The 22,351-nt window shown below is 37.6% G+C and overlaps 1 protein-coding gene across 1 annotated transcript in view; it reads left to right on the forward strand.

Moving 5' to 3' along the window:
• UGT8 (UDP glycosyltransferase 8) overlaps positions 1-22,351 on the forward strand; it is a 186,339-nt gene that overhangs the window by 8,086 nt on the left and 155,902 nt on the right. The window lies entirely within an intron of this gene.

The raw sequence follows: 22,351 nt of genomic DNA on the forward strand, positions 1-22,351 counted from the left end.
CTTCATTGCTGTTTTTCCGTCATTTCCCCTTATCAGTGATGAACATGGTCACCAATCAGAGAGTGTATTCCCATTGAGTCTTAGTCTTGGAAGGGGGTTTACTCTGAGGGGATCCGATCCCTTGCCTTGATATCTCCTGGGAGAGCAACTTCCTTGTTCTTGTAGTAATCAGTTGGTCTGCCTATATTGTTTTGTATTTTTCCTGTCGGTTTTTCTTTCAAGAAGTATCTTCTGTTCTTCTAGCTGCCTCAGGGTGGTCTTCCCGTTCTTTACAGATGAAATTTCCCGCCTCTGAATCTTCATATATTCTTAATTGGTAGAATGTTAGATTCATCCTTTCATTAGATAAGTATTTATTAAAAGCATATTGTGTGCCAGGCACCGGGCTTTGTTGTTGCTAGGTGTAGTCCAGTAGGTTCAGACTTTGTATGACCCTCTTTACAACAGAACAAAACACTGCTCAGTCCTGTGCCATCCTTACAATTGTTGTTTGAGTGCATCGTGTCAGTTCATTTCATTGGAGGTCTTCCTCGTTTTCGCTGGCCCTCCTCTTTACTGAGCATGGTGACCTTCTCCAGGGACTGGTCTCTCTTGATAATTTGTCTGAAGTATAAGAGATGAAGTCTCACTATCCTGGATTCTAAGGAACATTCTAGCTGTATTTCTTCAAACACAGATTTGTTTTTTTCTTTTAGTAGTCCATAGTACTTTTAATATTCTTCTGGAGCACCATAATTCAAATGCATTGATTCTTCTATGGTCATCCTTATTTATTGTCGAACTTTCACATGCATATGAGGTTATGGCTTGGGTCAGGTACACCTTAGTCCCCAAACTGACAGTCTTGCTCTTTAATACTTTACAGAGGTCTTGTGCAGTAGATTTTTGTAATGGAATACGTCGTTTGATTTCTTAACTGCTGCTTCCATGGGTGTTGATTGTGGATGCCAAGCAAAATGAAATTTTTGACAACTTCAGTCATTTTTCCATTTATCATGATGTTATGCATTGGTCTAGTTGTGAGGATTTTTGTTTTCTTTTACATGGTGCTGAAATCTATACTGAAGACTTTAGTCTTAGATCTTCATCAGTAAGTATTTTAAGTCCTCTTCGCTTTCAGCAAGCAAGGTGTATCATCTGCATATTGTAGGTTCTTAATCAGCCTTCCTCCAATCTTAATGCCACATTTTTCTTCATATAATCTAGCTTGCTTCTTCATTATTTGCTTAGTATACAGATCGAATGTTGTTGCTAAGTGTCGTTGAATTGATTCTGACCCATAGCGATCTTGTATGAGGTTTCCAAGGCCCTGCTGGTGAGTTTGAACTGCTGCCTCATGGTTTGCAGTCTAGTTCTGATCCTTCATCACCACAGGATACAACCCAGGCCTACACCATTCCTGATTTTAAACCATTCAATATCCCCTTGTTTTGTTCTAGCAATTACTTTTTGGTCTATGTTTAGGTTTCTCATGAACACAATTGAGTGTTCTGGAATACCCATTCTTTGCGATTCATAGCTTGTCATGATCTACACAGTGGAAAACCTTTGCATAGTCAATAAAGTCAGTAAATCATAAGCAATAAAGTCTGGGCTTATGGGATAAGCAAATAAATAAGACTCCAGAACACTCTGAATTTAACAGGGGGAGAGTTAGAATAACAATTACAATGTAATGCCACAAGTTCTTTAAATACTGTGATAGAGTTTGCAGAAACTAAACAGATCATGGATTTAGAAGTAGTCAATTCTATATGAGGGTGGAAGACTAGAGAAACTTCATACAGAAGGTGACTTGAAAGATAAGTTGGTTTGGGCAGGGGCAACATCATGGAGGGCTATGTGTGCCAGCCTAAAGAATATGCACCATTTCAGTTTAAGGTTTAAAACAAAGGAGTAATATACTGAGAAGACTGCTTTCACAGTAATTATAAAGGATGGATTTGAGGTATATGAGGATGGAGGCAGTAAGAGTACTTGGAAAGTATTGGAAGGATCTTAGTAAGGAAGATGAGGGCCTTATAAGTGGTAGTGAGGTGAAGAAAATGATTTGGTCCTTTTTGGTGATGTGGATTAGGTGACTGAATAGATGGCAGGAGGGTATAGGAAGATAGGATAGGTACTTTAAAGATTCAGCTATGAGAAGCAAAGGTAAACAATTCAGTTTGGGACATGTTAAGTATGAACTGTTCTCGAGTTAATTCCTACTCAGATAGGACAGAGGAGAATATGTCATAGTGTTCTGAGATGTAAATCTTTCTGTGAGCAGACAGCCTCGTCTTTTTTTCCACAGAGTGGCTAGTGGGTTTGAACAACTGACCTTGCAGTTAAAAGCCAGGACGCCTTCACAGAATATGAAGTAGATGTAATTAATTAAAAATAACTGGAGATGAGTGCCCGTTAGATCATTGCAGTGAAGTTCTGTCTGCGTAGAGCAGTCTGGGCTTGATTGTTGTTGTTGTTAAGTGCCATTGAGTTGGTTCCGACCCATAGCGACCCTCTAAAGGGTTTCCAAGGAGCAACTGGTGAGCTTGAACCACCAACCTTGCAGTTCAAACTGACTTTGCAGTCCAGTGCATTAACCCACAGCGCCACACCAGGCTTGATAGGTAGCTAGAAAAATGAATGGATGGATAGCTGGGTATACTGACTGGGTAGACTGATTTAGCCGATTTTAGCATATAATTGGAATCCTGGTGTAGCGCTATAAGATAAGCACTGGACTGCAAGTTTGGTTTGAAGTGCAAGGTCAGAGATTCAAACCAGCTCTTGAGAAACCCTATACAGGGTCACTGTGAGTAGGAACTGACTTGACACCACTTAAAAACAACAAGAAGTCTATAACTGGTTGTTGAAACATCATGTAAGTTGATTGGTCTCCCAGGACTGAGTATAAAGAGTGACTGGTGGGTTTGAACTACCCAGCTTGTGGTTACTAGTTCAGTGCTTAGCCTACAAGGCCACCAGTGTTCCTTTATATAAAGAAGATAAGCACTTAAAATTAGATATTTATTTTAGCATACACATGCATTTATGACTTTAATTAGTGGTAATTTGGGAAACAAATTTGTATATATGAACTGGTTTGAAGAGGTAAATAGGCCTTCTATCTATAGTTGTTTTTAAGCACCGTCAAGCTGATTCTGACTCAAGCTACCCTGTATAGGGTTTCCAAGGAGTGGCTGGTGAATTTGAACAGTTGACTTTGTTGTTCAAACCGACCTTGAGGTCGAGTGCTTATCCTGTGGCGTCACACTTGGACTCCAAACAGGCTTGTGGAGATGCTGTTATTTCAGAGTTGGGTAGAGAAATAGGGAGTTGCAAAAAAGAATGAGAAAAGTATGAGAAAGACAGGGGAAGAATCAGAGAACAGCTTTTTAGTTCTTGAATACTAAAATATAACATATATGTCAACTTGTGTACTTTTTAAGTTTGTACTATTTGAACTTTGAAATATCTCATTTGGAGGAAAATTAACCACATGTTGTTGTTGTGAAGTGCTATTGAGTCGATTCCAACTCATAGTGACACTTCATAGGGTTTTCAAGATGCAAGCAGCTGGTAAGCTTAAACCGCAGACTTGCAGTTCAAACGGCTTTGCAGTCTGGTGCATTAACCAACAGTGCCACACCAGAAGTTATTATTTATTAATGCAAACTATATCTAATGCAATAGCTACATAATTATGATTTCATGTTTTTAAAATGTTTTAGTATTATATTTCTTCATAGTAGAATTGAAAAGAGCAAAATAATTATATACATATTTTATATTATTTCAAAATCAAGCAAATAGTTGCAAAGCAATTTATAAATTCTTCACGTAATTATCATCCTGAAATTCTTAAGGATGTATTTTTTAGTAGTGAAACCACTATATCTTTAAACTGATTAGGACAAAAAATTAAACCAATGTAAATGATTATTTTGAATTGAAAATTCAGAAAAACACACAGTATCTCTAAAATGCTCAGAGGGTACACCCTTTTTATCTAATTCAAATGGGGTCCCGGTGTGGTGTTGTGGGCTAATGAATCAGACTGCAAAGTTGTTTGAACTGCAAGGTCAGCGGTTCAAACTCACCAGCTGCTCCTTAGAAATCCTGTGTGGTGTTGCTATGGGTCGGGATCGACTTGATGGCACTTAACAACAACAACAACAGTACTACATAAAGTTCCACCCAGAGATTAGGAACTGACCTAGGATCTTTTAGCAATTCTGCCATTCATAAGCCCAAACAAAGATGCCCATCTTTGATCTTTGTTTTGGCAGTGGACTCTTAAATGCTGATCTATATGTGGTACTCGTATTTCAGTAAATTTTAATATGGCATTTATTATCTCTGTAACAAACAATGATTTGAAAATTTCAGTCTAAACATATGACAATATTTATTCTAAAAAATGAGCTGGTTAATATGCAACATAGAACTGCCAGAAGTTGTAAACTGAAAATCCTCTGAACTTTTCATGTGCTCTACATATAATGGAAGCATCAACAGTGGCTGAGTTAAGCACAGTGGACAAAAAGCACGGAAACTCATTTCTAAAACCAAAAGCTGCTCATAACAAAGTAAAGAACAGGATCACATTCATTAACAGCCTTCAGTTCATCTTAGAGCATAAATAAAACAAAAACCAGTTGCTGAGTCAATTCTGAATCCTGATTATCCTACATGTTACAGAGTAGAACCTCACTCTCAAGGGTTTTCAAGGATGTGACCTTTCAGTTTCTTCAGCGACACATCTTGGTGGGTTTGAATTTTCAAACTTTCAGTTAGCAATGGAACACTTAACCGTTTATATCACCAATATACTTTATAACCAATTAGTAAGGACCATGTTCAATTGCTAACTGCTTTCTACAAGGTGGGTGGTTCAAACTCACCAGTCGTTCCTTGGAAACCCTATACAGGGTCGCTAGGAGTCGGAACCGACTAGATGGCGCTTATCAACAACAATCAGTACAATGGACTCAAATGTCAGTATACTTGAAAATGGCATAGGAATGGACATTTTGTTGTTGTTGTTAAGTGTCTTGGAATTGGTTTACTCATAAGGATCCAGTATAGGGTTCCAATGCTGTCATTGTTTACTGGAGAAGAAAGTTTTATATTTACTTTTCTGCCTCGGAGTAGCTGGTGGATTTGAACTGCTGATCTTATGGTTCAAACTGACCTTGAGGTCCAGTGCTTATACTACAACGTTACACCAAGACTTCTGGGCAACATTTAGTTCTGTTATAATAAATAAAGTTGCCAGTAGTCTATGTAACTTGATGGTAGCTAATAACAATAATCAAGCCCCTCAGGCTGGTTGGTGGAAGCCTGGCTTTTCCAGAGGAAACCAACATCTCCCTCTGGGTTCCACATGCAACTTCCCACCTTTTCTTTCAAGGACCTTGTTCAGTTGGCTCTCTTTGTTTTCCTCCAAATTGTTCACTTCCTCTTGGGTTTCCCCCCAAACTATAAATATAATTAAGCTTGCGTATTCAAAATACCTATCTCAGTCAACCTCAGTAAATCCTAAGAGAGATATAGGGTGTAATCCTTACTGAAGATTACATACAGTCTTTGACTTGTACAAGTTAATGCTCTGGACTGCAAAGTTGGTTTGAACCTAAAGGTCTGCGTTTCAAGCCCACTAACCACTTCTCAGAAACTTTATACAGGGTTGCTATTGGTCAGAACTGACTGGACTGTTAAAAGCAATAACAGTGTAAGTATTTTAAGTCCTGTTTGCTTCTAGCCAGAGAGGTGGTGGTAGTATGCTGTAATATGTTCCTGAAAAGTTGCATAAGAATTCTGTTTTATAAACTGAATTTTTAAAATTAAAAATTTTCAAAACAGCTGAAGGACAGACAAAAACTTAACACTTGTTAAATATAGAGGATGAACATATAGAGATATTTTATTTTACTCATTACACTTTAAGTCTTAAATACATATAGTAAAAAAACAGTGGTTTTAAAGCATATTTTAAATGTACTGAGAGACTGCTCTGTAAAGCAACATCAAAGTAAATTTTCTTATAAAATTATTTTGATTCATCTGTTTTGAAATTTAAGGATTTTTAAGCGTAGTGGTTACGAATTGGGCTGCGAACCTTAAGGTCAGCGGTTCGAAACTACCAGCCGTTCCGCGGGAGAAAGATGAGGCTTTCTACTCCCGTAAAGATTTACACCCTCGGAAACTCTATACAGGGTCGCTATGGGTCGGAACCGACTCGACGGCACTTAACAACAACAACAACAACACATACATACAACAACAACAAAACTTGGACATACCTCTATACTACAGTTGAATGTAATCTCATTCATAAGAATTTCTTGAACTTCTTAGAATAAAGACTTAATCTAATTCTTGCCTAGAGGAAGAAGTTAATCTAATTGTACTTTTGTTACACTATCAGGAGTCCTGGTATGGCACTGTAGGTTAATGAGCTGGACTACAATGTTGGTTTGTGTTGAAAGGTCCGGGGTTCAGTCTCATCTGCTGCTTCTTGGAAACTCTATACAGGGTTGCTATGGATTGGAGCTAACTTGATGGCACTCAACAAAATCATAATTCAAAAACATTACGTGATCATTATAATCTAAAACACTGCCTGTATTATTTTGTACTTTAAGAATGGTGAAAAGGAATAAAATTAATTTTCCTTAGGTGGGGGACAAATTTCTTAATCTGATACTACACCTTACCATCATTATACTATCCATTGAGAAGGCATCAATAGGATTCATATTTTTTAACAAGCTGGTTTACTTCCAGCTTTGAGATGAAAGACCTGGCCCTTAGTGTAAGACCTACATTCCCTTAACTGAATTTTCTTTATGAAGAGATTACTTGTGCTTTACATAGGTTTTGCATTTGTGCTACTGTTCCTACCCTTCAGTTGTACTTACTAGCCAATCAGGATAGCTGAACTAAGAGAAAACTAGTCAAACAGGTTTGCCTGTCTATTTAAAAAAAAAGGGGGGGGGGCGGGATGTGCATACGGTCAAGTATGCAGCTATTTTAAGGAATACTAGTGCTAAATCATTGACTTGATTTTCTACTGGTGTTTAAAGTACTTTGGAGATATTTTAGGAAAAATTTCCCAGTACTTTGAAAAATAGTTTAATGGAGATAAGTGAGAATAAGGGAAGTTGGATGGGGAAATAAGAACTAAGGACTATGAACAAGATAAGAGAGCAAAAGGAATAGCAACAGTGGTAGGAAAAACTAAGAGGGAAAACACAATCCTGACTAAGTTAACAGTGATGCAGTGTAGTACCTGGACTATGAGTAAGCAAGGTATACCATTGATCTAAGAATGAGTATAATTTAAAAAAACAAGCAGTTTTAAACAATCAAAACGGTGAACACCATACCAGATCAAGGCTGTTAGGAATATTGTTGTGAAAACGCTATAGTTCCTTTCTATGATATTGTTGTATCATAGAAAGGTGAGTAGGTTTTGATTCATAGCCTCCTTGTTTAGGATTTCTGATGAGCCCTGGTGGGTTGAACCAACGACCTTGCTGTTAGCAGTCCAGTGCTTATCCTACAGTGCTGTACTTAATTTCTTATAGCAGTTTCCATAGAGTAAATTTGGACTCACAGTGACCCCATGCTTGTCACAATAGAACTGTGCTCCACAGGATTTTCAAAGATTAAGTTTTTTTAAGTAGGTCTCCAGGCCTTTCTTGTCAGGTGCTGCCTCTGAGTGGGTTTGAACCTTCAACATTTCTGTTCCCAGCCAAGTTCTGAACTGTTTACACTACCCAGGGACAAAACTAGGTAAGTTCCAGGATTTTCTATCTGTACATATATCTGTTTTTCCTAAAATTAGCATCATTCAAATTTGAAATGTTTTCAGACAAAATTTTCTGTGTATGAACAGCATGTATCTTAATTCTGTATTGCTGTATCACTTACTTAGAATAGAAAAAAAGATCTAGAGAAAGGTCATATTATAATTTCATTGAACACTTATAAAATTATAGTAGTTGCAGTTTAGTAGGTTTTTCATTTAATGTTTCTAATGGAGTCATTTAGTTGTGCAAATGTTTAATCGCTTGCTACTGACTGAAAGATCGGGTTCAAGTCTCCCTGAAGAAGAAGGAGCTGGCAATCTGTTTCCCCCAACTGGGACTATTGAAAACCTCATGTAGCATAGTTTAACTTTGAAACACATGGGGTTACCATGAAGGGTGTGGACTTCTTGTAACCTGTTTTTCAGTTTTTTTTTTTTTTTTCTTTTGTATTTGTGTGTGTGTGGGAAGACTTCTAGTAGACAGACATTCATTTCTAATCTAGGTGGTGGTGTTAAGTGCTATCAAGTTGGGTTAGAGTAATCACCATGTATTCTAAGGCTGTAAATCTTTGTGGAAACAGAAAGCCTGATCTTTGTCCTGTGGAGCAATCGGTGGGTTCCAACCATCAACTTTGTGGTTTGCAGTTCAATACTCAGCCTATAGAGACACACTACTCTAATCTAGGTATTGCCAATGAAACAAAATTGTGGCAGAGATAGTTGTGTTTAGTTTTTATTTTATATTTAAATTTGAATATAAATATTCCTGCTGTAATGAACCAGTTGTTGTTGTAGTTATGTGCTGTGGAGTCAGTTGCAACTCATAGCCACCCTGCATAGGGTTTCTGAGGCTGTAAATCTTTATGGGAGCAGAAAGCCTCATCTTTCTCCCACGGAGCAGTTGGTAGTTTTGAACTGCTGACCTTGTGGCTTGCAGCCTAATTCTTAACCCCTACGCTACCAAAGCACCTTAATGAACCAGTAGTTAGAGAAAATAAATTAGAATGTTTCCTAGGCAGATATTCATAATGTATTTAGTTATTATTTTCTCTAAATGAATCAGTAGTTAGAGAAAATAATAACTAAATACATTATGAATATCTGCCTAGGAAACATCCTAATTTTGGGCCTCCCTTTCCACGTCTGCCCATAATTCCTTTTATACCAATTGATTCATAGTACCTGCTCAAGCGTGTTGTTGTTAAGTGCCATCGTGTTGATTCTGGCCCATATCGACCCTGTTTAGGGTTTCCTAGGAGCGACTGGTGAGCTTGACCCACTGACTTTGCAGTTCCTGCACCTTTGCAGTCAGTGCATTAACCCCGAATAGTTTTTTCTTTTCCTGTGTAATTTCTTCTTTTTGTTATGCCAAAGTTCTCTCTCTCTAGCGTCTTTTGGTCAGACCAATAGAACTGGGAATAGGAAAAGGAATAAAAATGCATTTCAAGAAATTCCCTCAACAAAGTAAGGAAATGATAATAGATGTTTGTATCAGTTTTCAGTCATTCTTAAGGACTTGGAAAGTGATTATTTGTCAGTAAGACTTTATCTGAGCATATACTTTGGAGTGTATGTTTTCTTCAGATTTCTAAATTATGCAAAATATACAGAAACAAGGCTATTTGCTTTTTCTACTCTCTCCCTTTGCTATTCCAGTCTCAATGTCTTACTCTCCTTGCCCTCTTATTCTAATCTGCCTTTCTGGAAATTATGTCCTTGCTTGATTTTTGGAGGCAACTCAGAGGAGGAATCCTTGTGATTGCCTCTTAGATGTGTCTTGGGGGTGGAATAGAGGACTGGGAGTCCAAGGAACAGAGGTCTGCCCAGCACTCGTGTAGAATTGTTCTTGTTGCTGCTGTTTTTAGGTGCTGCCGAGTCGGTTCTAACCCATAACGACCCTGTATAGGGTTTCCAAGGAGCTGCTGGTGAGCTTGAATGACTGACCTTGCAGTTCAAATGACTTTGCAGTCTGCATTAACCCACAGTGCCACACCAGTATCAGTGTAGGATACTGTCCTTTTATTCAATTCACATAAGATTGACGTGAGTAAAAGTGACTTGGTTGTTTTATGCTTTCAAACCATTGATTTTTCTAGTTAAATTAATTCAGTTTATCGTTCTAATACTACTTAAAATGCATTCTTACTCCGATTTCTTCCCCTACTCTCCAGCTCAAAAGGAGATTGAAGAGAAGGATTTTGAACGAGATATGTTGATTTTCATGGAGCTCTATACAATGGGTGTCTATAACATATAAAACTGTTCATTCAGTAAGCAGCCTATTATATGATAGAATAGAAACTGTTATGTATTAGAGCTAAATAGTACTGTAGTTTTATAATGGTATGTCTAAGGTAATTACTAAGGTTTTACAAATATTACTGTTTTGTATTGTGCATTCTAGAATTCAAGAGAAAGTCTATTACCTGGCATATGGTAGGAACAACTCTGGAGAGACTTTATATAGTGCAGGGAAGAGATAGTATGTTAGGACCCAAGAAACTTGAGTACTAGGCTCCAAACTCTGCCAATGAGTAACTACAAACTAGCTATGTGATGCTAGGCAACCAGTCCCTAGAGGCCTTTTGCCTTTCTCTACAAATAGGAGGGTTTGAACTCAGTTATCTTTTAATGCTTTTAAAATGGTTGCTCTTACTCATCATTTTAAGTTGAAAATATATACTTTAAAAAACATTTGGAACCATTTTGTAATGTATTGATTGGCAATTTAAAGCATATCAGTATTATTTTTGCTAGATAAATTACAGTAATAACCACATATGAAATATTTTTCTGTACTTGCTTACTTCATTGTGATGAATATCTTGTATGATCCTAATTGCTTAGAAGAAGCAAAACTGCACATTTTTATATCTGTCAGTAAGAGAGCATCAAAGAAATGCATTCTATTCTGGAGAACCTATTAAAATCTTTCTTTTCTGGTGATATTCTATCTTTGCTGTTTTATTTAATACTATGAAACAACCTTCTCTTAATGATCTTGCTGGAATTTTGTGATACATAAATAGGAAAGATTACTATTTGTTCTCTGGTAGCGTAGTGGTTATGAATCGGGCTGTGAACCTTAAGGTCAGTGGTTCGAAACTACCAGCTGCTCCGCGGGAGAAAGATGAGGCTTTCTACTCCCGTAAAGATTTACACCCTTGGAAACCCTATACAGGGTCGCTATGGGTCGGAACCGACTCGATGGCACATAGCAACTACAACAACCCATAATTAAGATTCAATAGCAGAACATTATGAAAAATCTTAAGAAAAGCATTTAAAAATATTCAGTCAATTATCATCTTGCTTCTATTTTGACCTCAGTTGAAAATGAGCACTTTTATTTGTTTTTAATTGATTCTGAATTGTTTTTTAAATTTTAATTATTTTTTTCTCTTCTCTGTCAATCTGTGTCTAAAATGTCTGGTTAGTAAAGTCCTCCCCATCCCCCTCCTGCCTTATTGTTGTTAGGTGCGACCCTATGCACAACAGAATGAAACACTGCCTGGTCTTGTGTCAACTTCACAATTGTTACCATGCTTGAGCCCACTGATGTTGCCACTTTGCCAATCCATCTGGCTGGCAGTATTCCTCTTTTTCTCTGATTCTCCACAATGTCCCCTCCTTTCCCCTCCTACGCTTGTTAACCATCAAATACTGTTTCTTATAATGTGAAAACCTTTTCTTGACTTTTTAGAATAGTGTTATTGTGTAGAATTTGTCCTTTTGTGGTTGACATAGTTTACTCAATACCAGGATGTCCTCCAGGTTCATCCATGTTATGAGGTGTTTCACACATTCATTTTTATTCTTTAATATGGCATAGTATTCCGTTGTATGTATGTTTCATACTTTGTTTATCCATTCTTGTATTGATGAGCATTTAGATTGTGTCCATCTTTTTGTTATTGTGAATATTGGTGGCTGTGATCATTGGTGTGCATATAGATATTCATGTCCTGATTCTTCTAAAATATATACCAAATAGACATATTACTGAGTCATATTTCTTTTTGATATTTCTAACATATTACCTAGCAATCCCTCAATATATGGTATTTCTCCATCATTCATCTATTAGTTTGCTATATTATGGTGGCTTGTGTGTTTGCTGTGATACTGGAAGTTATGCCAGCAGTATTTTAAATGCCAGCAGGGTCATCCAGAAAGGACAGGTTTCAGCAGAGCTTCCAGACTAAGACAGACTAAGAAGAAGGAGGGCAAACCACTTCTGAATGATTAGCCACTGAAAATCTTTCAAGGAGTAGTAGATAAAATGCTAGAAGATGAGAACCTCAGATTGACTAGGGAAGAAGACTTCCCTTTTCAAAGTAGTGTTGAGTGGGAACAAAGTTTTTGGGACCTTCATTTGCTGATGGGGCACAATGCAAAATGAGGAAAAACATCTGTAAACATGTATTAATGAGTGGAACATGGAATGTACAAAGTATGAATCTTGGAGAATTGAAAGTTGTCAAAAGTGAAATTAGTCACATAAAGATTGATATGTGTTAGTGAGCTGAAATGGACAAGTATTGGCTCTTTTTAGAGTTGGATAGTCATATGGTTTACTATGTTGGTAGCAACAAATTGAAAAGGAGTGGTGTCACATTCATCGTGAAAAAGAGCATTTCAAAATCTGTCTTTAACTACAGTGATGTTGGTTATATAATAATATCTGTATGGCTACAAGGAAGACCAGTTAATACTACCACAATACAAATTTATGCAGTAACCTTTAAAGCAAATGACAATAAAATTCAACAATTCTGCTGATTTCTTCAAACTGAAATTGATCAAACATGAAATTAAGATGCATTGATAATTACTGGAATGTGAAAGTTGGAAACAAAGAGGAAGGGAAATAAAGCCTTGATGACAGAAACTGTGCTGAAGATCACATGATAGAATTTTGTAAGACCAGTGACATTTTCATTGCAGATACCTTTTTTTCAACAAAATAAACAGCGACTATGCACGTGGACCTTACCACATGGAATACACAGGAATCAAATTGATTGCATCTGTAGAAAGATACAGGGAGAAGTTCAATATCATAGCCAAAATAAGGTCAGGGTAGACCATGGAATACACCATCAGTTGCTCAATGCAAGTTTATGCTGAAGCTGAAGGAAATGAAAACAAGTCCACGAGAGCCAAAACCTGACCTTGAACATATTCCACCTGAATTTACAGATCATCTGAAGACCAGATTTGATTCATTAAACAGTAATGACCAAAGACCTGAAGAGCTGTGGGATGACATCTAGAACATCTTGCCGGAAGAAAGCAACAAGTCATTAAAAAGACAGGAGGAAAGAAAAAACAAAATGCATATCAAAAGAGATTCTGACAGAGGGAATAAAAGCAAATACTGTAAACCGATAATACTTGGATGGGATTGTAATCATTGCAATGAAACAAAATACAAATAAGTTGAGTGCAAAACTGATGTTCTCCCATGTAAAGTATCACTGAATTCATAATAAGGTTTTTAAAACAATAGAGGTTCTGAAACTTGCTCTTGGAAATAGAGAAGCTAAAACAATTGGAAGAAATGATGAAATAAAAGAGCTGAACAGAAAATCTCAAAGGGCAGCCTTAGAAGACAAAGTCAAGTATTACAATGAAATATGCAAAGATCTGTAGTTAGAAAACCAAACGGGAAAACATGTTCGTTTCTCAAGCTGAATGAACTGAAGAAAAATTTAAAGCCTTGGGATTCAATATTGAAGGAATCTATTTGGAGTCCTGGTGTGGTACTGTAGTGTAGGATAAGCACTGGGCTGCTAACCAGAGGTCGGCGGTTCAAACCCACCAGATGCTCCTTGGAGGCCATATACAGTGTCACTATGAATTGAAACCAACTCAATGGCACTTAATAAATGGACAAAATATTGAACAACCCAGGAAGCATCAAAAGAAGATGGAAGAAATACAAAGTCCCTGTACCAAAAATAATTGTTAAGTGCCATTGAATCAGTTCCAACTCATAATGACACTCTGTAGGATTTGCTTGAGTCCTGGTGTGGCATTGTAGGGTAAGCATTGAACCGCTAACCCTAAGGTTGCAGGTTCAAACCCACCAGCCACTCCTTAGAAACCCTATACAGGGTCACTATAAATGGGAGTTGACTCGTTGGAATTTAACAATACAACATAGGGTTTCCAAGAACCTATAAGTGGAACCACCGACCTTTTGGTTAGCAGTCCAGTGCTTATCCTGTGCTATTTAACCATTTCAAGAGGTACCATATGATTAAGAACCTATGATAATGAGGGAAGAGGTCCACTAAGCTGTACTGAAGGCACTAGCAAAAAACAAGGGCCCTTTCAGCATACTTATTTAATCTGTATGCTGAGCAAATCATTTGAGAAGCTGGATTATATGAAAAAAAAATGTGGCATCAGGGTATGCAGATGGCACAACCGTACTGGCTGGAAGCAAAGAGAGCTTGAAGTACTGGTCAAGATCAAAGACTATAGCCTTTGATATGGGTTGCACCTCAAAGCAAAGAAAACAAAAATCCTCACAACTGGACCTAAAATAGCATTATAGTACATGGAGAAAAGATTGATGTTGTCAAAGACTTCATTTTGTTTGTATCTATAAAACACATTCATGGAAGCAGAGTCTAGAAATCAAACAATGTATTGCATTAGGCAAATCAGTGGCAAATAACTTCTTTAAAGTGTTAAAGAGCAAAGATGTCACTTTGAGAACTAAGGTATGCCTGACCTAAGCCATAGTATTTTCAGTCACCTCATTTACATGTGGAAGCTTAACAATAAATAAGGAATACCATAGATGAATCAATGCATTTGAATTAGATGTTATAGATGATTGGCAGTAGAACAAACAAATCTATCTTGGAAGCCTGCAGTACAGAGATAACGTTTCTTAGAAGCGAGGGTGGTGAGACTTCCATTTCTTGTACTTAGGACATGTTTCCTGGAGGGACTTGTTTTTGCAGAAGCACATCATGCTGGGTAAATTGTAGGTTAAAAAAAAGAAGACACCGCACAGGATGGACTGACATTGTGGAAGCAACAATGGGTTCAAAAATAACAATTGTGAGGATGGTGCAGGACCTGGCAGTGTTTCATTCTATTGTAGTAGTGTCGGTACTGACTAGATGGCATCTAACAACAACAACATGTTATTTCCATTTCCAGTTTTTATTGAAAATGCCTATGCATGAATAATTTCATTTATAAATATCAACACAGGGTTGGTATCTATGAGTTGGAGGTTAAAGATATCCTAACTGTTTGACCTCTCTGACATGCTATGCCCCTCCTTAGTCCTTGATAAGAGTCACCACTCCTCCATTTCCTTAAGTCCCAGCGTTCTGCAACATGCTGCATCAATCCACAAAACTTACAGTTATCAATAAGAATGGCTTACAAAATTGCCAGAAATGGTGGCTGGCAAGTCCCAAATCCACATTTCTGAGGTCAGTCTAGAAGAATCTTCTCACTTACATAGTCTCAGGAGCTGAGGAATCCAAATTGGCAGGTCAGATAGCAGGTTGTTGATGCATGAGACTCTGGCAGCTGGATAATCAGATGAAGTGATGGGCCAAAAGCCCTACGAACTGGATGTCAGACATCATGTGCCAGATGCAAGATCCAGGGAAAAGAGACAAGCTTTTTCAAAGCAGTCTTGGAAACTGTAGTCAGACATGCCCTCAAAGGAAACAAAGGCTGGTGACTTGAGTCATACCCTCTACTAAGGTAGGGGCATTCTTAATACTTAAATCCATCATGACCTTTACTCCTGGTTTGTTGTTGTTGTTAGGTGCCTTTGAGTCAATTTTGACTCTTAGCAATCAGTATAAGGTTTCCCAGGAGAAGCTGGCAAATTTGAATCGCTGACCTTGTGATCCAAACAGACCTTATTTCCAATACATTATCCTTCAGTGCCACTCCAATACTCTGTGTCCTTGTTGTTCTTGTTGTTATGTGCTGTTGAATCGGTTCCAACTAGTAATGACCCTATATAGGGTTTCTAAGGAGCGGCTGGTAAGCTTGAACTGCCAACCTTGCAGATTCAAGCCGACCTCCTTGCAATCCAGTGCATTAACTGATAGTGCCATACAAGGACTTCTGAGTACTCCTTAGCCCCACCTTAATCTTTACTCCTTTGCAACTGATTTCAAAATAGATCCATAATCACAGGCATAGTGGCTAAGATTTACGATATATCACAAAATGTAGAAATCTGGATAAAGGGCCATAATAAATAGATAATTATGTGCCCTGCAGCTTGCCATTCAGTTTTCCACAGAGGTTGCATCATTTTACAGCCCCATTATCAGTGTGTATGGAGGTTACAGTCTTTCCACACCCTTGCAAGCATTGCTGTTTTTTGTGTTTTTAAACTTTGTTGGCATGCGATTACATCTCATTGTTTTGATTTGTGTCTCTAATTGTTAATGATGATGAATTAATGTTTGTTGTCCACCTGAATGTCTTCCTTGTTGAAGTTTTTATTTATGTCAACTACCCAGTTTTAAAAGGAGCTCCGGTAGCATAGTGGTTATGAATTGGGCTGCTAACCTTAACGTCAGCAGTTCGAAACTACCAGCTGTTCTGCAGGAGAAAGATGAGGCTTTCTGCTCCCATAAAGATTTACAGCCTTGAAAACCCTGTAAAGGGTCGCTATGAGTTGGAACTGACTCCATGGCACACCACCACCACCCAGTTTTAAATTGGATTATTTGTCTTTTGGTGCAAAAGTGTTGAAATTTTCTATACATTTTAGAGATTACTGTTGTTAGGTGTCATTGAGTTGGTACTGACTAATACTGACCCTATCCACAACCGAACGAAACATCGTCTGGTCCTGGGCAAACCTCACAATCATTGCTACACTTGAGCCCATTGCTGTTGCCACTCATCAATCCATCTCATTGGGAATGTTCTTTTTATCCAACCCTCCCCTTTACCAAATATGACAATCTTCTCCATTGACTGGCCCCTACTACTAATATGTCCGAAGTATGAGAGACGAAGTCTCGCCATTCTGGCTTTCAAGGAACACTCTGGCTATACTTCTTCCAACACAGATCTGTTTGTTCTTTAGGCAGCCATGGTACTTTTAATATTGTCCTCCAGCACCATAACTCAGATGCATCAGTTCTTTTATGGTCTTCCTTATTCACTGTTTAACATTTGCATGCATATGAAGCTTTTGAAAATATCATGACTTGGGTCAGTTGCACCTTAGTCCTTAAACTGACATCTTTGTTCTTCAACACTGTAAAAAGGTCTAGTGCAGAAGATTTGTCTAATGCAATACATTATTTGTTTTCTTGATTGCTGTATCTTTGAGTGTTGATAGCTGATCCAAGCAAAATGAAGTTTTTATAACTTTAGTCTTTTCTCCATTTATATGGACATTGTTTACTAGTCCAGTGGTGAGGATTTTTGGTTTCTTTACACTGAGATGCCACCCATACCAAAGGCTGTGATCTTGGATCCTTGGTCAGTAAGTATTTTAAGTCCTTGGCTTTCAGCAGTTAAGGTTGTATCATCTGCATATCACAGGTTATCATCTGCATATCACAGGTTGTTAATGAGTCTTCCTCCAATCCTGATCCACGTGTTTTTTCATATAAGCCAGTTTCTCCAGGGGGAGGGGGGGTTATTTGCTCAGCATACAGGTTGAATAAATATAATGAAAGAATACAACCCTAGTGCACACATTTCTTAATTTTAAACCATTTGGTGTTCCTTTGTTCTGTTCAAACCACTGCCTCTTGGTCTCTGTATAAGTTCCTCATGAGCACAATCAAGTGTTCTGGCATACTCATATTTCGCAATGTTGTTCATAGCTTGTCATGATCCACACAATCAAAAAGCCTTTGCGTAGTCAATAAAACACAGGTAAGCATCTTTCTAGTATTCTCTGCTTTCAGCAACAATATCCCTCATTCCACATCCTCTTGTGAATCCAGCTTGAACCTCTGAAAGTTTTCTGTCAATGTATGGTTGCAAGCATTTTTGTATTATCTTTAGTAAAACTTGACTCACGTTGGATATCAATGATAATATCCACATTCCATTGGGTCACCTCTTTTTGGAATTGGCATAAATATAGACCTTTTCCAGTCAGTTGGCCAGGTAGTTGTCTTCCAAATTTCTTGGTATAGATGAGTGAGTGCCTCCAATACCATATCAGTTTGCTGAAGGATTTCAATTTGTATTCCATCTATTTCTGGTGGCTTGTTCTTTGCCAATGCCTTCAATGCACTTTTGAACTTCTTCCTTCTAGATTACTGATTTTTCATCATATGCTACTTCGTGTAATGGTTGAACATCAGCCATTTCTTTTTGGTACGATGACTTTGTGTATTCCTTCCATCCTATTTTGATGTTTTCTGCATCATTCAGCATTTTACCCATAGATTCCTTCAATATCACAAGTCAAGATTTGAGTTTTTTCTTTAGTTCCCTCAGCTTGAGAAATGCTGAGCCAGTTCTTCCATTTTGGTTTTTTAACTACAGGTCTTTGCACATTTGTTATAATATTTGACTTTGTCTTTTTGAGCTGACCTTTTACATTTTCTGTTCAGCTCTTGTACCTCCTCACTTTTGTCATTTGCTTTAGCATCTCTATGCTTGGGGAGTAAGTTTCAGAGTTTCTTCTGATATCCATTTTGGTCCTTTTCCTTCTATTTTGTCTTTTTAATGACCTTTTTTTTCCCCTTCCTGTATGATGTTTTTGATGTCATCCCACATCAAATACATCTAATGCATCAAATCTGTTTTTTAGATCATCTGTAAATTCAGTTAGGATATATTCAACATCATATTTTGTCTATCATGAGCTTGTTTTAATGTTTTTCACCTTCAGCCTTAACTTGCATATGAGCAATTGATGATCTGTTCCACAGTCTGTCCCTGGAGTTGTTTTGGCTGATGGTATGGAACTTTTCTACCATCTCTTTCCACAGATGTAGTCAATTTGATTTCTGCGTATTCCACCTGGTGAGGTCCATGTGTATAGTCATCTTTTATGTTGTTTAAAAAAGGCATTTGTAATGAAGAAGTCATTGTTCTTCCAAAATTCTATCATGCGATCACCAGCATCATTTCTATCACCAAGGCTGTATTTTCTGACTACTGATCCTCTTCTTTGTTTTCAACCTTTGCATTCCAATCACCAGCAATGATCAATACGTCTTGATTGCATGTTTCGCCAATATCAGACTGAAAAAGTTGATGTTGAACTCTTCAATTTCATCACCACTGGCTTTTGTGCTTGGGGCATACATTTAAATAATAGTGGTATGATCTGGTCTTCCAAATGTATATGTCTATTATCCTATCAGACAACTTTGTACATCAAGACAGATCTTGGTATGCTCTTTTTAATGATGAATGTGATGCCATTCCTCTTCAACTAGGAATACCATAGCATGTGATTGTCATCAAAATGGCCAATACACTTCTATTTCTGCTCACTAATGCCTAGGATATTGATGGTTATGCATTCCATTGTATGTTTTACATTTTCCAGTATTCTTAGATTTATACTTCATACATTCCATGTTCTTATTATCAGTGGGTGTTTACAGTAGTCTCTCTTCATTTTGAGTTGTGCTCCATCAGCAAATGGAGGTCTCTAAGGCCTTACTCCATTTGTGTTATCACAGCCAACTCTACTTTGAGGAAGCAGTTTTCCCCAAGTTGCATTTTCAGTGCCTTCCAACTTGATGGTCACTTCTTCTGGAACTTTACATGACCATATTCTTGTTATCTTTATATTTCTATATTCATGTTTCAATATTCTGGTGTTGACAGTGTTCTGATGCTGTTCATAAGGTTTTCAGTGACTAAATATTTGGAAGTTGTCCGTCTCTCCTTCTTCCTAGTTTGTCTTCTTCTGAAAGCTCAGTTGAAACCTATCTACTAAAGGTGACCCACTCGTCTATCAGTTTGTCATACTGTGGTGGCTTGCATGTTGTTGTGATTCTGGAAGCTATGCCATGGGTATTTTAAATACCAGCAGGATCACTGGTGGCATAGCTTCCAGAATCACAGCAACACAAGCCACCCCAGTACAATGAACTGACAGACAGTAGAAACATATGTGATGGGATTTCAAAAAGTTTGGAATTATTTTTTAATTCAATTTTTTCATGGAATTTTTGAAGTTCTTTTGTGCTTTCAATATAGTAATACACTTTAAAACTAGGTTTAACTGTTATAAAGTTTGAAAGCAATGGCATAGCACTGTAGGATAAACACTGGACCGAAAGGTCTGTTTTAACTGCAAGGTCGGCAGTTCAAACTTACCAGCTGATCCATTAAAACCCTATATAGGGTTGCAATGAGTTGGAACCAGCTTGACTGCACTTAACAAAAACAGCAACACTTCCTTTAATGAAGTCTTGGTGTGGTGTTATAGGATAAGCACTTGTTGTTGTTAAGTGCTGTCCGGTCAGCTCTGACCCATAGCGACTTTGTATAGGATTTCTGAGGAGTAGCTGGTGAGCTTGAACTGCCTACCTTGCAGTTCAATCGGCATTACAGTCTGGTGCATTAACCCACAGTGCCACATGTTCGAACTCACAACTGTGCCTTAGTAACCCTATACAGGGACCCTATGAGTCATAACCAACTCAATGGCATTTAATAACAACAACATTTCCTTAAATGAAAAGGAAAATTAAATTTCCTTTTTTTTAATTGCAAACTTTTATCTCTATCAATTATTTTTAAATTGTAGTCAGTGGATCAGCAGCATCAGCATTACTTAGGAACTTAATAGAAATGCAAATTTTTGGCTCCATCCAGATGTATAGAATTGGAAACTCTGGGGTATTTTAACTCTGGCTTTGAACTTGTTCAGACTGGTTCAGTCATGAGCAACAAAGAAAAATTGGAACAGACCAGCTTTCTTAAATTTGAGCGAGGTGGAAAGATAGTCAGAATGGAGAAAATAATCATTGAAGCACTGAAATTGTATACTTGTAAGTTGCATACTGAGCCCTTTCCAGAGCTTCATGTGGGCAATTAGATTATTGCCAGAACTATGGAGAGTTATACACATCTAAAGCACCAAGGTCTGCATTGTTTCTAAACAGAAGATTAAATTACTAGCAAGGTGTAGACTTGTAATTTTTTCCTGTTCTGTTCACCCACATTGCACGAATTTGAGTCTGTTCCGGTTTAGTTTTATCAACCATGATTGACCCAAGAAGAACCAATGCTAAGGCCTAGTTTTTTAACAAACCCTACTGTGCTGCTAATGGTAAGCTTGGTGGCTCAAACTGAACCAGTGGCTTCACAGTAGAAAACCTTAGCAAGATGCTTCCATAAAGACTACAACCTAGAAAACGTAATGGGGCAGTTCTACTCTGTCACTTGGGGTCAGTGTGATTCAAAATCAACTTCATGGCACTTAATAACAATGGGTGGATATTACATGTTAAAGGTTTAGAACACTGATTTATGTTACCAAATATCTAGCCAGTCCAATTTTCTCATGCTATGATCATATTTGATCGTTTTAGGGAAAAAGTAATACTTAGTTTGGATTACAAAATTCTTCCCAGCTTAGTTGTATGACCTAAACACATAATATCATATTTTACTTTTTAATTGGTTATTTATATGTGTTGTAGGATCCCTGGTGGTACAGTGTGTTAAGCATTGGACTGCTATATGAAAGGTCAGCAGTGCAAACCCACCAGCAGTTCCTAGAATGAAAGATGAAGCAGTCTGCTTCCTTTAAGATTTACTACTCCTTATTAGTTTTATGAAGCTATTCTCTGCCCTACAAAGTCACAGTGAGTCAGAATTGACTCAATGGTAGTGGGTTTTTGTAGTTTGTTTTTATTTGTATTTTAAAATATTCATTCTAGTATTCTTGGTGCAGTTAAAACACACATATGTGCGTGCGCGTGGGCGTGCGCAAACAGGCGGAGGTTTTAAAAAGTTTGTGAAAAATGGAATTCACTGATAATGACACTCTCCCAGGATATTTTTGAAGTTCCCTTGTACATATACTACTAAATTTGGTTGGATTAGATGTTAGTTTCTGTGTTTTTTGCTGTGGCAATTTGTAAGTATAGCCCTATGGTTTTCAATCTATACTCAACTTGTTGTTGTTGTTAAGTGTCAAGTCAGTTCCAACTCATAATGACCCTGAAGCTTTTTAAAACCTTTGTGGGAGCAAAAAGCCTCATCTTTCTCCTGTGAAGCAGCTGGTGGGCTCAAACTGTCGACCTTGTGGCTTGCAGTTCAATGCTTATTCTATGGAGCCATTATACTATCTACATTCACTGGAGGAGAATTGAAAGAAAAATTCTAAGACCTAAGCCTCATGCCCAGGGGATGGCAGTTTTTCAGACCTCTCATTTTTTAAAATGCTCCCTAGGTGATTATAATGTACAGCTAGAGTCAAGAATTACTAGACTGTGGCCATGTGTTCCAAGATTGACTGAAGACTGTATTAGTCAGGCAAAAAAAAAAAAAAAAAAGTATATAAGTCATTATGTTAAACAAATTGGCTTTTGTATATGTGTGATTAAA

Source organism: Chrysochloris asiatica, unplaced genomic scaffold (assembly GCF_000296735.1).
Source record: "Chrysochloris asiatica unplaced genomic scaffold, ChrAsi1.0 scaffold00188, whole genome shotgun sequence".
Taxonomy (NCBI): Eukaryota; Metazoa; Chordata; class Mammalia; order Afrosoricida; family Chrysochloridae; genus Chrysochloris; species Chrysochloris asiatica.